Source organism: Lissotriton helveticus, chromosome 8 (genome assembly GCF_964261635.1).
Source record: "Lissotriton helveticus chromosome 8, aLisHel1.1, whole genome shotgun sequence".
NCBI lineage: Eukaryota > Metazoa > Chordata > Amphibia > Caudata > Salamandridae > Lissotriton > Lissotriton helveticus.
Window position 1 is genome coordinate 1,311,294,514 of NC_136069.1, and position 13,778 is coordinate 1,311,308,291.

The following is a 13,778-nucleotide window of genomic DNA, read 5'->3' on the forward strand; positions in this document are numbered from 1 at the left end:
GTTTCCGCATTACTTCGGGCACCCTCTGCTTAAGTAAATTGTGTACTCTGCTGGCTGACACCAGTTAAGGTTGGAGATCCAGTCTGCTTCTCTAGGAGGGGCAACCGCCCCCCACTGCTTAGCGATATTGCGTTTGGTGACCACTGCTGCCACCTTAAGCCACATTGTCATATGTTTAGGCCAGGGCTGTTCACTGGAAATCAGTAATAGGAACCACTTTGGGTCAGCTGAGACCTCCATCACCATCACTTCTGCCATTATTTTGCAGATACCTTGCCAATATGTTTGTGTCACTGGGCAGCCCCACAGCAAGTGAAGGAAGGATCGCTCTATTCCGCATCGCCTGTGCACTGACCGGTTTCGGGGTGTCCCATCCGGTGTAATGTGGTTAGGGGGTAGTATACCCTGTGAAGGATCTTTAATTGAATCAGTCGAAACCTGGCACAAATTGCATTCTCCCGCGGTCCCTGAATTGCTTCTGCCCATTCTTAGTCTAATTTTCCCAAGTTGTCTTCCCAATGGACTTTCAGTGCCCCTAATGAGTCAGGTGAGTTATTAAGAATTTGTTTCTGTATATAATTGAAATGGCTTTGGTAGTCAGTGGGTCTATCAATAGTCTGTCATCTAACTGGGATGCTTCCAGGAGGGATGTCCCCTCTTGAAGGAGGAATGTCCCCTCTTGAATGCAGGTCTTGAGGGCAAGGCCCAATCAAAGATAACTCAGCCATACTCTGTGTCCCAGTTCATACTCTTGCTGCAGTACTGCAAATGTGACATAGGCTTGGCCTCTCCATACACCTCCCAGATTCTCCAACACCAGTAGCTCCCACTTGCTTAACTTGTGTAGTGTGCCCACCCTGTGCAGTTGGTTGCTGTACCACAGTGGGGTCATTTGTCCGCTTCTTTTCCCAGCCGAGGTGTATGGTGGCTGCATGCCATGCCCCCACCATGGTTTGAGTGTGTGCCGGGAGCTCTTTAACCCTTCCTTTATCATATAGGATGGACGGGTATACTCTAGGCCCCATAGCTTCTCTATCTACCGATAAGCCGGTTCCTCCCTGTCGCCAAACACCCAGTCATTAACGCATACTAATTGGGGTTCTCAATTCGGCTTCAAGTCGTCGAAATAGCGAGTCTGGAAGCTTGTTGGGGGTATTTTGCATGACATAAAGTAATCGTGGCAGAGTCATCATTTTGAATAAGGCTGCACGTCCCATTAATGTAAGTGGAAGTGGACACACAGCCACTCACCTGGGCATTGCGAGGGGGACCGAGGAAACGTCGAGGAGCGCCGCAGCTTTCCTGCTCGCCTGTCAACTGCCGTTTCTGCCGCCTAACATCGCGGCGGACCGGGGACTACATCCCCCAGCAGCCCTTGCCAGCGGAAGTCGCGCACGACCAGTCCCGCCCCCGGAGGTGCTCTTGTACCAGCGAGAGCCCCGGGGGAGCGGAGGACACACAGCCACTCACCTGGGCATTGCGAGGGGGACCGAGGAAACTTCGAGGAGCGCCGCAGCTTTCCTGCTCGCCTGTCATCTGCCGTTTCTGCCGCCTAACATCGCGGCGGACCGGGGACTACATCCCCCAGCGGCCCTTGCCAGCAGAAGTCACGCATGCCCAGTCCCGCCCCCGGAGGTGCTCTTGTACCAGCGAGAGCCCCCACGTCGCGGGACTGCGCCGGGCTAAGCCCGGGCAAAGGGCGGGCCCTCAGAGGCCAGAGGAGGTCGGGTCGGAACAACCATCTTGGTCTTCTGGGACTAACGTATTGAACTAAGGTACACTTATCCGGACCCAATTTATTTAGAGGCTGAAAACGATATTCTTTGCCCTTTTTAAGTAGCCCCACTGATGGTCAGGATACCCACTGGTCCCACACATAGTGTGCTTTTGGGTCTCAAGCTAGTTGCACCATGACCCCTAAAGGGCCCCCCAACCAATCTTCTTCTCAGGGAGGGACACTCAAGGGGACACTGGACATGTATATAACAAGGGTAACATCGGCCATTGAGACAATAGAACACAGCCGTCTTAACAATACCATATGCTGTGTACGATCCCCTTCGAATCCTACCGCCTCACCCAACTCCTTACTATTTAGGGAACTCAATGCAATTTGCAATACTAGGTATATACCTATAGAGCAGGGAATTGAACAAACCGGTTCCCCAACATCCCCTACGGGTTTTGGAAGTCCCGGGCCTAGGAATTCGTATCAATCCAGTAAAAGTCACCTGGAAACTCCTGTCGCACTAATGGATAAATCTACCATTCAGGCGACAGTACATCCCCAGGTCTCTTCCCAGAGCAGAAAACGCAAAGGTATGGACCAGAAGGGGAAACCAGCGAAATTCCAAAAAACAAACTCAAGCCCCCCTCCAGTTATTGATACCACCATCCTCGAGTCACCCAAAGTACGACAAACACCGGAAACCCCTGTATCCCTCTTACCTTCTATTTTGCTGGCCCATTTAGAAGAACTAGTTAAGTCCTTACTATCCCCGCTCATTGAGAGAATAGAGAGAATTGGGGAAAAGCTTTCGAAAATAGATGAAAACACCAACCCAAAGATCCAACCCCAGAGCATAGTTGCCTCTAATAAGCTTGATATCAATGCAAACAGCAACATAGCTCAGAGCCAGCTACTAGTTACCGTTCCATTAGCTTCTAAAAGTAAGGAGGTACCCAAAAATTCGACTATGGCCCTTAGCTCTGGTCTTGAGCAGGGCCAAACAAAGTAGAAAAGGGTCGTGAGGGGTTAGCTGCCAGTAATAGATGTATACATTTACCACCGGAGGCAGCACCCTATGTGTGTGTCCTCTCGGGAGTGCCTAAGCTCACTACCGGAAAAATTGAAGGCCAACAGGACCTTAAAAACAAAGTACAGTTTTGGTTAACGAAGAACAGACCTCTTCCATTTAATATCGACGGAAGAATTTTACATGTGAGAAGGGTGGGTTGGATAGGTTCCCGATCCAAGACCATAGCCGGAGACCTGGAAATTGTTAACTTTAGGGACGACCAGGTCGTCTCATATCTCCGTAGCTGGGAGCCACAAAGAGGAGATGGGCCAATAGCAACACGGGAATTGTGCTACTTCTACCCCAGAACTGCGTATTTTCCAACCACAAGTTGGAGTGTAGAGGAAAACTACTGGGTGGACAGGAGGGGCCCTGTATCGATCAGCTACCAGCAGATCCCCACTCATAACCACCAAAACCTATTCCCTGACTCAGATATGGTGACCCGATAGGACAAGGATATTGCCCCAATCAGTAATTACTATGCACAGTTATTTCTTTTGTATGATGTACAATATCGCTATACCAAAATGTAACAAACCTCAACTTTTGTTTTTAATTGCTTTTCCTTTAATTTGTAATTATTTTTTTTGAGGTGTTGACTGTTTATGGCATATTTGCACTCGATCATAAAAAAAATTGCGTATCAATTATTGTCCCCTTCCCCTTGTACCTGATCTATTGGATTAATTGATATTGTACAAACTGTATTTTAAATGCATCTTTTATGGTTATGATTAGCCGAAATAAAGATTAATTAATCTGAATCTGTAAGTGGAAGTGTTTTCCAACGTTTGGTGTCTGCAACGAACCGGACTAGCTGTTTTCCGGCATTTCGATGATAGAATTCTTGTGGTTTTCTAGTGAAGTTGCTTCTCAATTATTTAAAGCCTTCGAGCTCAACCGGCATCACACAACGCTTTGTGAGTTCTAGGGTGCCTCCCGCTAGGGGTAATAGTATTGATTTATCCCAGTTTATGGGATATGCTGAACAGTCCCCGTAGATGCAGAAGATTTGGAGTATTCTGTCCAGAGACTGCTTCGGCTACCTAAAATAAAGTAGAACATCATCTGCATATAGAGATATGCGCTCTTCCCATTCCTTCCCTGTTGGTATACCCCCAAATCAGTGGGTCCTGCCGTACCCGGATTGCAAGGGTTCTAGGGCTAAAGCAAAGAGTAAGAGGGACAGCGGCCAGCCTGGTCTGGTTCCCTTTTGTAGTGTAAATGTGCGTGAGACAGTTGAATTGACTCACCCTTGCGAGAGGTTGGCAATATACAGGGGTGTGGAATTTTTGAAAAACTGTACTTGTCCAAGGGACAAAGGGATACAATAATCTTCTAGCCCTGTAAAGAAATCCACTAGTCCCACACACTCTATAAAACCAAAAGCTATACAGACTAGCAAGGACTTATTACTAGTAAAGTATAAAACCCAAAGTATACATGACCATCTCTGCCTCTTTGCCCTTGCAAACTCTCTTATTATAAAGTATTACCTTCCACACTGTTTTCTTGCTATCAGCAGTAATCATTTGCCTTTCTACTAACTTGCCATAGGGCCCATACCAATTCCACATCTTCATCATTGGGTTCCTAACCCGCCTGTTCTCTTTTCTCACAACAAGGGTTTCACACACTTACTGTTAAATTACACCACTCCCTTACTACAAATATACCTTCACACTATATACATTGGAATGGATATCCCTCTCACTACCCATTCCATGACCTTCTCTCCACTCCCTCATCACAGGCTCTGTACCCCAAGCACATTTCACTACAGGTTCTCCTCCCCTCTCATAAGAGGTTTTATCCATCTCCAGTTTCACCATAGGCTTCATCCCTTCCAAAACCCTCTCTTGTCTACTGTTGCTACCTTGCCTCCACTTATCACAGGCTGCTCAGCCTTCTTTACCCCCTCTGCGATCTCATCTAAGCGCTCTGAGCAACCCTTTTACCTTAACCAGCTCACTTTGCTTCCTGCCTTCCATCAGCCCTGCCAACTGCCTCCACAGAAACAGAGGAAAGAGTCAAAATTGAGAAGCCTGCACAATACAGCCCTGAGAGTGGATATTTCAATAGCATAATACCCGAATCAATGAAGGGAATGTTATGAGACTCACAGATGGCGCCGAGGTAGACCTCAAGGGGACCAGGCTGGATTGAGGTGGAGAGAACAGACACCCAAGCTGTGAAATATTGAAAAAATCACCAGGCAATATTCAGTGAGCTATAAACTGGCATCAAGCACCTGCATGTAAACTGCAAGACATGGGTTTAGAACCTTGTTTGTTCTCAATCTGTTATTATAAGGCTGCTAAATAGTTTTTTTGAGCATTATTAATAGACCATCCAGGCAGTGTCATATTTTAAACCCCAACTTTCAATTTCTACCAGCCAAACAATCGTGGCATATAATACCTACCAGTAAAGACTGTTTATGACACTACACACTTGAGCCGCTCTGCCACCTTACAGTGGGATAAGTAGCGCTATGAAAGTATTACATTAAAAAAGTTAGGAATTGCTATTTATTTTGTCATTCCTATAAATACTCATACGCACCATTACAGCTGAAGTTTTTACAGTGCATGCATATGTGTTACACATAGGAGCTACAGAAAATCAAAAACCAGCCTCCAAATCTTAGCTTTTTTTTACTTAAGTGATAACAAGCTGTGTGCCTTTGTTTCCCCCATTACTGTGGCATTTAGGTGTTAGGATCTAGATAGCTTCCACCCAGGATTATACTCGAACAGAAGGAGGGATGATGGCACTTTAAATGTTCTCTTAGTTTTGGGCTCGAGCTGGAAGAGAAGATTACTAAAACCCTGGCAGGGCAGCCTCCTTCATTCAGCCTTCTAAGGTCACTGATTATCATCTGATTAAGTAGTGGTAAAGTCTGTTTTTATAGTGCTTGAAAAGAACACGAGTGAAGTGTGAAGCACTATAATATCAACAACAAGTACTGGCTAGTAGGTGAGAACTTGTGAACGACTGAGATATAGCACTAGAATGTGGTGCTAAAAGTTCAGTGAATGTGGTGGGAGGAAGAGACAGGCTGGGCACAAGCAACTGAAGGATTCAAAGCAGATATGTGGGCACTAGAGAACAGCTTGAGGTGGGCATTTATGATTATGGTGTGGCATTAAACAAAGGAGGTATTTAGAGAAAAGGATCCAAATACCTGAGGAAAGTGGGGGAGAGCGCGCAGAGCGGGTCAGACTACTAGCGTTTCGCCCGGGGAGCCTGATCATCCCCATTAGAGTCTAGGCTCAGGCTCAGGGTAAGTGAGCCACGTATGGTGAAACACAAATTGTAGCAGCTGATCAGATAGGTTACTTGAACCGGAACAGAAAACAGTGAAGTTAGAAAACTGGGGAAGACAGGGAGGAGGAGGACTGGGCACCTTAGGGGACACAGAGGGTGCATTAACCACCAACAGCGAGCTCCCAGTGAAGAAAGGTCAGTACCACCTCCATTGGGAAACATATGCCTTTAAGACAATGTAGTAAAAGAAGGATTGGGCATTTTGAAACACGCCCAATGTCCCACTCCGTTGCTTGCTGCCTGCCTCTTGGTTGGGATTTTGTTCCCACTAGTTGAGTTTTTTGCGCTTTCGGTAAGTGCCTCCTGAAAGCTCCTGCATTTCATATTTATCAACCTTGACACAGCCTACGCAAATGAGACTATCTATTCCCCTGGACAGAAACTGCTTTCCTGTGGAAAATGGCATCACAAATGGCAGCATGCATCTTTCTGCACAGTAAATAGAGGAATGTCCTAGCAGTTCCTTGAATCGGGGACTTCAGAACTCTCTACAAGTGCATCAAATATTTCCTGCATTACTGGTTTTAAGGCTCTCTGGTGTTCACACACAGCTGACTTCAGGGGCTTTTAAGCAGTGAGAAATCTGTATATGTTTATCAAACAAGTACATCTTATATCCGTAACCCTTTATGTAATGGAGGGCGTCCAGTGGCACCACATCCTCCTTGTTCAGCTTCCTTGCCTTCAACTTCAGCTCGCAGGGCTCCTCTGACTTCTTACTCTTTTTGAGAATTTGCATACACAGCATTCCTGTACACTCTCAAGGAATTGTAACGTACGACATGCACCTTCCCTGACCCCGCTCACGTAGGCATCTACCACTGCAGGGGAATCCACCCAGCACCACTATTGGCATATCTTTTTTGTTTAACTAAGAGCGCATGTGCAGCAACTTTTAGCACCCGGAAGCATAACTAATATGGGAGCCGGTGTTCTAACACAGACCTCAGGGCCGGCTTTAGCATTGGTGGCGCCCTGTGTGACAATGTTTGTTGGCGCCCTCGAGTGACCATCTATTCCCTCACTACCACCAGTTAACAGTGCCCCTCAAATCTCCATAACCAGTCTCTCAGATTTATTTCGTTTTATAGCACCACTCGTACCAGTGTGAGGTGTCGGAGCACTTTACATCATACACACATTTAACAGAGACAATCACACGTGTAAATCAGTGTATAAGAAACACGTTACATAAGACAGAGGATTACAAGATGTAAGAGTCACATGTCATCCATACTTTACTGATAGGCAGATATAGTCCTTGGTCTGGAAAAGCACAAATTCAGAATTTAAAACCTAACACTAATTGTTAGGGGTTTTCTTCAATAGTAATAATTCATTTCTACCCAAATGAACCTTTTTAGCTAGATCAGGTTAAGGAAAAGCCGGGCAAAAAAAAGACATCTAGGTCTAATATAAACCCTGCAGTTTGCATGCAGACCTTTGATGACAGTTAATACCTCATGGTTCTCTATTAGGATTCTAACTTATAAACTGCAAAATAACAAATATCTCTCGGACAATAGCAGTAACCTATTTACCTATTAATATTACATGCACGTTGCAATCTGCATGGCACACGTTTTTAGCAGCAGGCATAGTAACCCTCTAAGCTAACTTACGAGTAGTCAAACTTCCACTAGACAAAACTCCTCTCTCCAGGAAGAACATTAATCACCGATTAATCACCAGAGTAATCTTGACATTTTAATTGATCTCTTAAAATTGCTGGAGGGAAGGAACGAGGCAGCAGGTGGTTTTTAAGCCATAATACATTTGTGGTGGCACTGATCGCACTGCCCTAGAGCCAGCCCTGACGGACCTTACAGATACAGTGAGCAATAACGGTATTTTTTGGCTTTATGGCAGGGCCGGCTGGGGAGCTCAGAAAGACATGGCAAAAGTTTATTTTTGCAAATGCACTTGCAGGGTTAAATATGCGTGCAGATGCGAAGGGGAGATCATCCCGATGGGGAGATCATCCCGATGGGGAGATCATCCCGATGGGGAGATCATCCCGATGGGAAGATTAAAACAACGGAGGGGAGATTAAAACAACAGCACAAACTTTCTCACAGCTGCAGCCAGGCTTTTAGTTACCGTAATTACCTAAAAAAAGGCGCATTCACTAAGATTGCATATTCCAATCGGATAATAACTGCTTTGTGATTATATTAGAGGCACAAGGGTTAAAGAGAACGTCTACTTGTCCGAGGACTAAGCAGACAATAAAACTTCTTGTCCACAACAAGAATCCTCATGTCCAGGGCGTCGGGCGATACAAATTACCCACCCCTGAATATAAGAGTTTCACCCATCCAATAAAGTCGGGCCCAAAGCCCAGATGGCCTAGTACTGCAAAAAGGTAGTTCCATTCTACACTACCGAATGCCATTTAAGCGTCGAGTGATAGGAGAGCTGTCTGATCCGACCCATTAGTAGATGTTGTGCGTGGGACCCCAAATAGGCGTTGCAAGTTAAGCCTTGTAATTCTATGATATCCATTACTTGTAATGGGGTAACCCAGTAACCCTCAGAACCTGGGCAATCAATATTATATAAAATTTGGTTCTGTCGGATAATAGTCAATTTCTTTGTTACACAATGTATACTCCTATAACATTTCTTGCTTTGTTATACATGGAATTATTTATATAAGAAATTCACACACCACACATTTTTTATATCAAAGAAGCAAAGTTGTTATTCATCAATCCCTTTGCAAACGTTATTTTTTAACCATTAAAAGTTCGGTTGTCCACACAATATAAAATATCAAAAAACAAAGTGCACAAGTGAATAAGTGTGATCAGGTGATTTAAGTGTACAATACAGTGAAACAATTTTTAGAGCTAAAATTAAAAACACAGGTCCAACAATTGCTTAAATTTCCTCAAACAGTGCAATTATTTCTGTTTTTCTGCTGAGATATAACGAGGACCAATTGGTGAAATAACGTCGACGTTTCGACCCTGGAATACGGTGCTGTCTTATTAGCGACCAGTTCAGGTCTTCATCAGGACGAGGGGAGGGAAGGACAACCTGAGAGTTCGTTTTTTGGGGGGCGTCCTATTTGTTGCCTCTACAGAGGATGTTTACTTCTCCTGTGTTCTGACGTTGATTCTTTGTGTTAAGGATTTGTCACCGTCCGGTGAACAAATCGGATCTGGAATGTTGCAGATCGAAGTTGTGGACGTCCTATTAATGTCTTTACGGAGGTTTATGTCCAAACGTTGAATCTTTTGTGTGAAACGTCACCGTCCGGTGAGAGTTTCGGATCTGAAGTGCCGCAGCCGCGATCACTTGAAGAGCAATAACAGCAACCGTCTGTTTCTCTCCCGTGAGTCATTGACCGTCTGTTTCTCTCCCGTGAGTCATTGACTCACGGGAGAGAAACAGACGGTTGCTGTTATTGCTCTTCAAGTGATCGCGGCTGCGGCACTTCAGATCCGAAACTCTCACCGGACGGTGACGTTTCACACAAAAGATTCAACGTTTGGACATAAACCTCCGTAAAGACATTAATAGGACGTCCACAACTTCGATCTGCAACATTCCAGATCCGATTTGTTCACCGGACGGTGACAAATCCTTAACACAAAGAATCAACGTCAGAACACAGGAGAAGTAAACATCCTCTGTAGAGGCAACAAATAGGACGCCCCCCAAAAAACGAACTCTCAGGTTGTCCTTCCCTCCCCTCGTCCTGATGAAGACCTGAACTGGTCGCTAATAAGACAGCACCGTATTCCAGGGTCGAAACGTCGACGTTATTTCACTAATTGGTCCTCGTTATATCTCAGCAGAAAAACAGAAATAATTGCACTGTGTGAGGAAATTGAAGCAATTGTTGGACATGTGTTTTTAATTTTAGCTCTAAAAATTGTTTCACTGTATTGTACACTTAAATCACCTGATCACACTTATTCACTTGTGAACTTTGTTTTTTGATATTTTATATTGTGTGGACAACCGAACTTTTAATGGTTAAAAAATAACGTTTGCAAAGGGATTGATGAATAACAACTTTGCTTCTTTGATATAAAAAATGTGTGGTGTGTGAATTTCTTATATAAATAATTCCATGTATAACAAAGCAAGAAATGTTATAGGAGTTTACATTGTGTAACAAAGAAATTGACTATTATCCGACAGAACCAAATTGTACTTCTATGAAGCATAAATCCGGATTGATCAGAGTGTATGCGTGATGGGACGACTGCCGCTAAGCGTGTAGACAGGGCTTTGGCTAGTACTTTTGCCTCCTAGTTTCTCAAAGATATTGGACGATATGACCCGCATTTTTCAGTGGGTATGCCCTCCTCTGGGATTACTGCCACTCTCTGGTTGGGGGTGGGGGGGAGTGGACCCCTTTGGTTTTGACCTCTATATATATTATGAGTAGATGTTCAACTGTTTTGGCAAGCATTAATTTAAATAATTCGACCAGCAGGCCTTTCAGCCCTATTGCCTTCCCGAAATGTAAGGCATGTGTCACAGCTTTTAGTTCCTCTACTGTTAAGTCGCTGTCCAGCATTTCCCTATCTGTCTTAGGTAGTGTCAGCATTCGTATGTCTCTAAGAAAGTCCTTGCGTTCGTCCTCGATCTTTGCTAATGGGGAGGAGTATAGTGATTCATCATACGTAGCAAAGGCTTCCGCAATTTTTTTCCCCTTTTCATACCTTTTGCCTTCTTCATCTATTAATCTGGGGACCACCTTACTTTTCATTCGTTTTTAGGTCTTGCCTAAGCAATCCCGTTAGGGATGCTGGCGAGATTATAGTAAGGCTTTCAAAAGTGTACCCAAACTGCGGATTGGGTACAGTGCATGTGAGCCGGGCGCGTGCACATCGCACACCATTTGGGAGCCTGTGCGCCTCTGCATCAGACTTCAAAGGAATCCGTCCCCTGCCCCGCATCAGACTTCAAAGGAATGTGCTCCCCACCCCGCCACAGCAATGGCGAGAGCTTGTTTTACATTCAGAGCAGCACTTCCCACTTAGTGTGGCTCCCGATTAACACCACCGCAGGGCTTAAATGTAATAGAGCCCTTCACTTGTGGCACCCACTTCATGAAGCCAATGTTCTTTTAAATTATGCACAAGCTTCGCATCATGTTATTTTTATTGATTTAAACATTTAGGGAAGCTTAACACAACGTCCTTTTCACGGCTGTCGCACTTCCGGCACACGCTTTATGACCCCACGCTTTGTGTGCTCTTTTGCCCCCTGCTCAGTGCTGCTCACCTCAAGGTCTCCACATTCTTCACCCAGACTCTGGAACGCCCGGGTGGTGCACGAGGATACTGTCCGCACAGGCCGTTTTCTATAGTTGGAAATTTAGAGTCTCTCACTATTGCCTACATTAATCTTTCTCCGACTTGGCTCCTTACAGGAATGTAAATTCAAAAGATCATTCAAACATGGTTGCCTTCTCTCCTCTCTGGAGTACATCGTCTCAAATGTCTAACAGTATGTTTACTTTTAGCAAAGTCCTTGTGAGGATGCTTTTTTGAACAATGAGCATGCTCACTTTTTTTGCCCTAGACAAGTTCATACAACCCTCAATGCCATCGCTAGACCATTCTGTACGAAGCTCTACGGCTGGAGCACAGTCCTAGCCACCTAAATACCATAACAACCCCACTCACAACCCCACACACAACCCCACACACACAACCCCACACACACAACCCCACACACACAACCCCACACACACAACCCCACACACACAACCCCACACACACAACCCCACACACACAACCCCACACACACAACCCCCCACACACAACCCCCCACACACAACCCCCCACACATCCAACCCCACTCACATACCCCCAACCCCACTCACATACCCCCAACCCCACTCACATACCCCCAACCCCACTCACATACCCCAACCCTCGACACACACGACCCCCCCACACACGACCCTGCGCACCCAGCCACACAACCATCTAGCTATCGCCCTCACTCTATCGCCCTAGCTAGCTATCTATCGCCCTCACTCTATCGCCCTAGCTAGCTATCTATCGCCCTCACTCTATCGCCCTAGCTAGCTATCGCCCTCACTCTAGCTAGCTATCGCCCTCACTCTAGCTAGCTAGCTATCTATCTATCGCCCTCACTCTAGCTAGCTAGCTATCTATCTATCGCCCTCATTCTAGCTAGCTATCTATCTATCGCCCTCACTCTAGCTAGCTAGCTATCTATCTATCTATCTCCCTCTAGCTAGCTATCTATCGCCCTCACTCTAGCTAGCTAGCTATCTATCTATCTATCTATCTATCTATCTATCTATCTATCTAGCTAGCTATCTATCGCCCTCACTCTAGCTATCTATCTATCTATCGCCCTATATCTATCGCAGCACCACAGCATCACTCGTCGCCACCACAACATCAATCTGTGCAGCCATTCAACAACTGGTTCAAAAAAGTTCTCTCAATGTTTCAAGCTTTATTAAAAATGTCACAAAAAAGATGTTAATATTTGACTTCTGTTCTTGGATTTTCATCACAATAAAATACACTGAACATAATCTTGACAAAAGATATTTACAAAAGTTTAAGCTATTGCCATTATAAATTACAATAACTTTTATTTAAGTATTAATTATTTGAAAAAATTAAAAGCCATTGTTATTTGTATTAGCAGTACATCTAAGTTGTGTAAATACAACACATATATTGCATTACAAATGCTATAGGTGTCACATTTGCGAAAGTTAAAACTATTGGCATTGTAAATGACAAAGCTATTAATTTCGCTATTTTCAAAACCAACACATAAATAAAAAATGTCGTTTACAATACCAATAGCTCAAAATTTCCTAATGCAAGACCTATTGCATTGCAAATGCTTGTTTAAAAACAAAACTAACCATGTTAGTAGTTTGTGCACCTTATCGTCTACGTCATAAAGTCTATGTTGCGTGGCCCGTGCTAGAGTTCTGGCGCTGTCCTCCATTAAGTGTCTTGGCTCCTTTTGCTTCATTTGCAGTTTGTCTCGTGTCAGTTTCGTTTGCCCACTATCCCCCAATTGAGCTTCCAAGGCTGATATTTCCATCTCTAGTCTCCGGCCTTTGGGATTTTGGTCTTTTCTTATCCCTCCTATAGGATCTTGGGCCTGGCCTCTAATTGCAGTATTGAACGCTTCCCAAAGTGTTACCTTAGATTCTACAGAACCTATATTTTCATCAAAATATGTCTCTGCCCTTTTTCAAAGAGCCTTTGATTTTTCGGTCTTTAAGGTACAATGAATCAATTTTGGGGGTAGGGGGAGCGTAGTCTTAGTGGGGACCTTCTAAGTCTACCTCCACTGGGGAGTGGTCTGAGACCCCACGTGCTATCAGCGCTGCCCTGCGGACGTCTCCTAAAATATTGGCCTGGGTGAGAATATAGTCTAGTCTAGAGAGGCTCCCATATGATGCCGATGTGTGTATATTTTGTCTTATTCCAGGGTGCAGGTGTTCCAAACGCCGCTAAGTCCTATGGTTCGAATAAACTCACCCAGAGGACCTAGCCTTATCTCTGTCGCAGCACCTCTCAGGGTGTCAAGTTCCTCCGAGACAATATCAGTCTTATCTCGTCCTATTATTATTCGACCCTCAGGGAGTGTCAGCAACAGAGAACCTAGTGAATCAAA

At 44.8% G+C, this 13,778-nt stretch overlaps 1 protein-coding gene and 1 pseudogene across 1 annotated transcript in view; one reads left to right on the forward strand and one right to left on the reverse strand.

The window, feature by feature from the left end:
* The window catches only part of USP9X (ubiquitin specific peptidase 9 X-linked), a 1,542,050-nt gene that overhangs the window by 27,193 nt on the left and 1,501,079 nt on the right, over positions 1–13,778 (forward strand). The gene's annotated exons all lie outside the window — the stretch shown is intronic.
* On the reverse strand, positions 6,491–6,987 carry LOC144773889 (protein KTI12 homolog pseudogene; annotated as a pseudogene).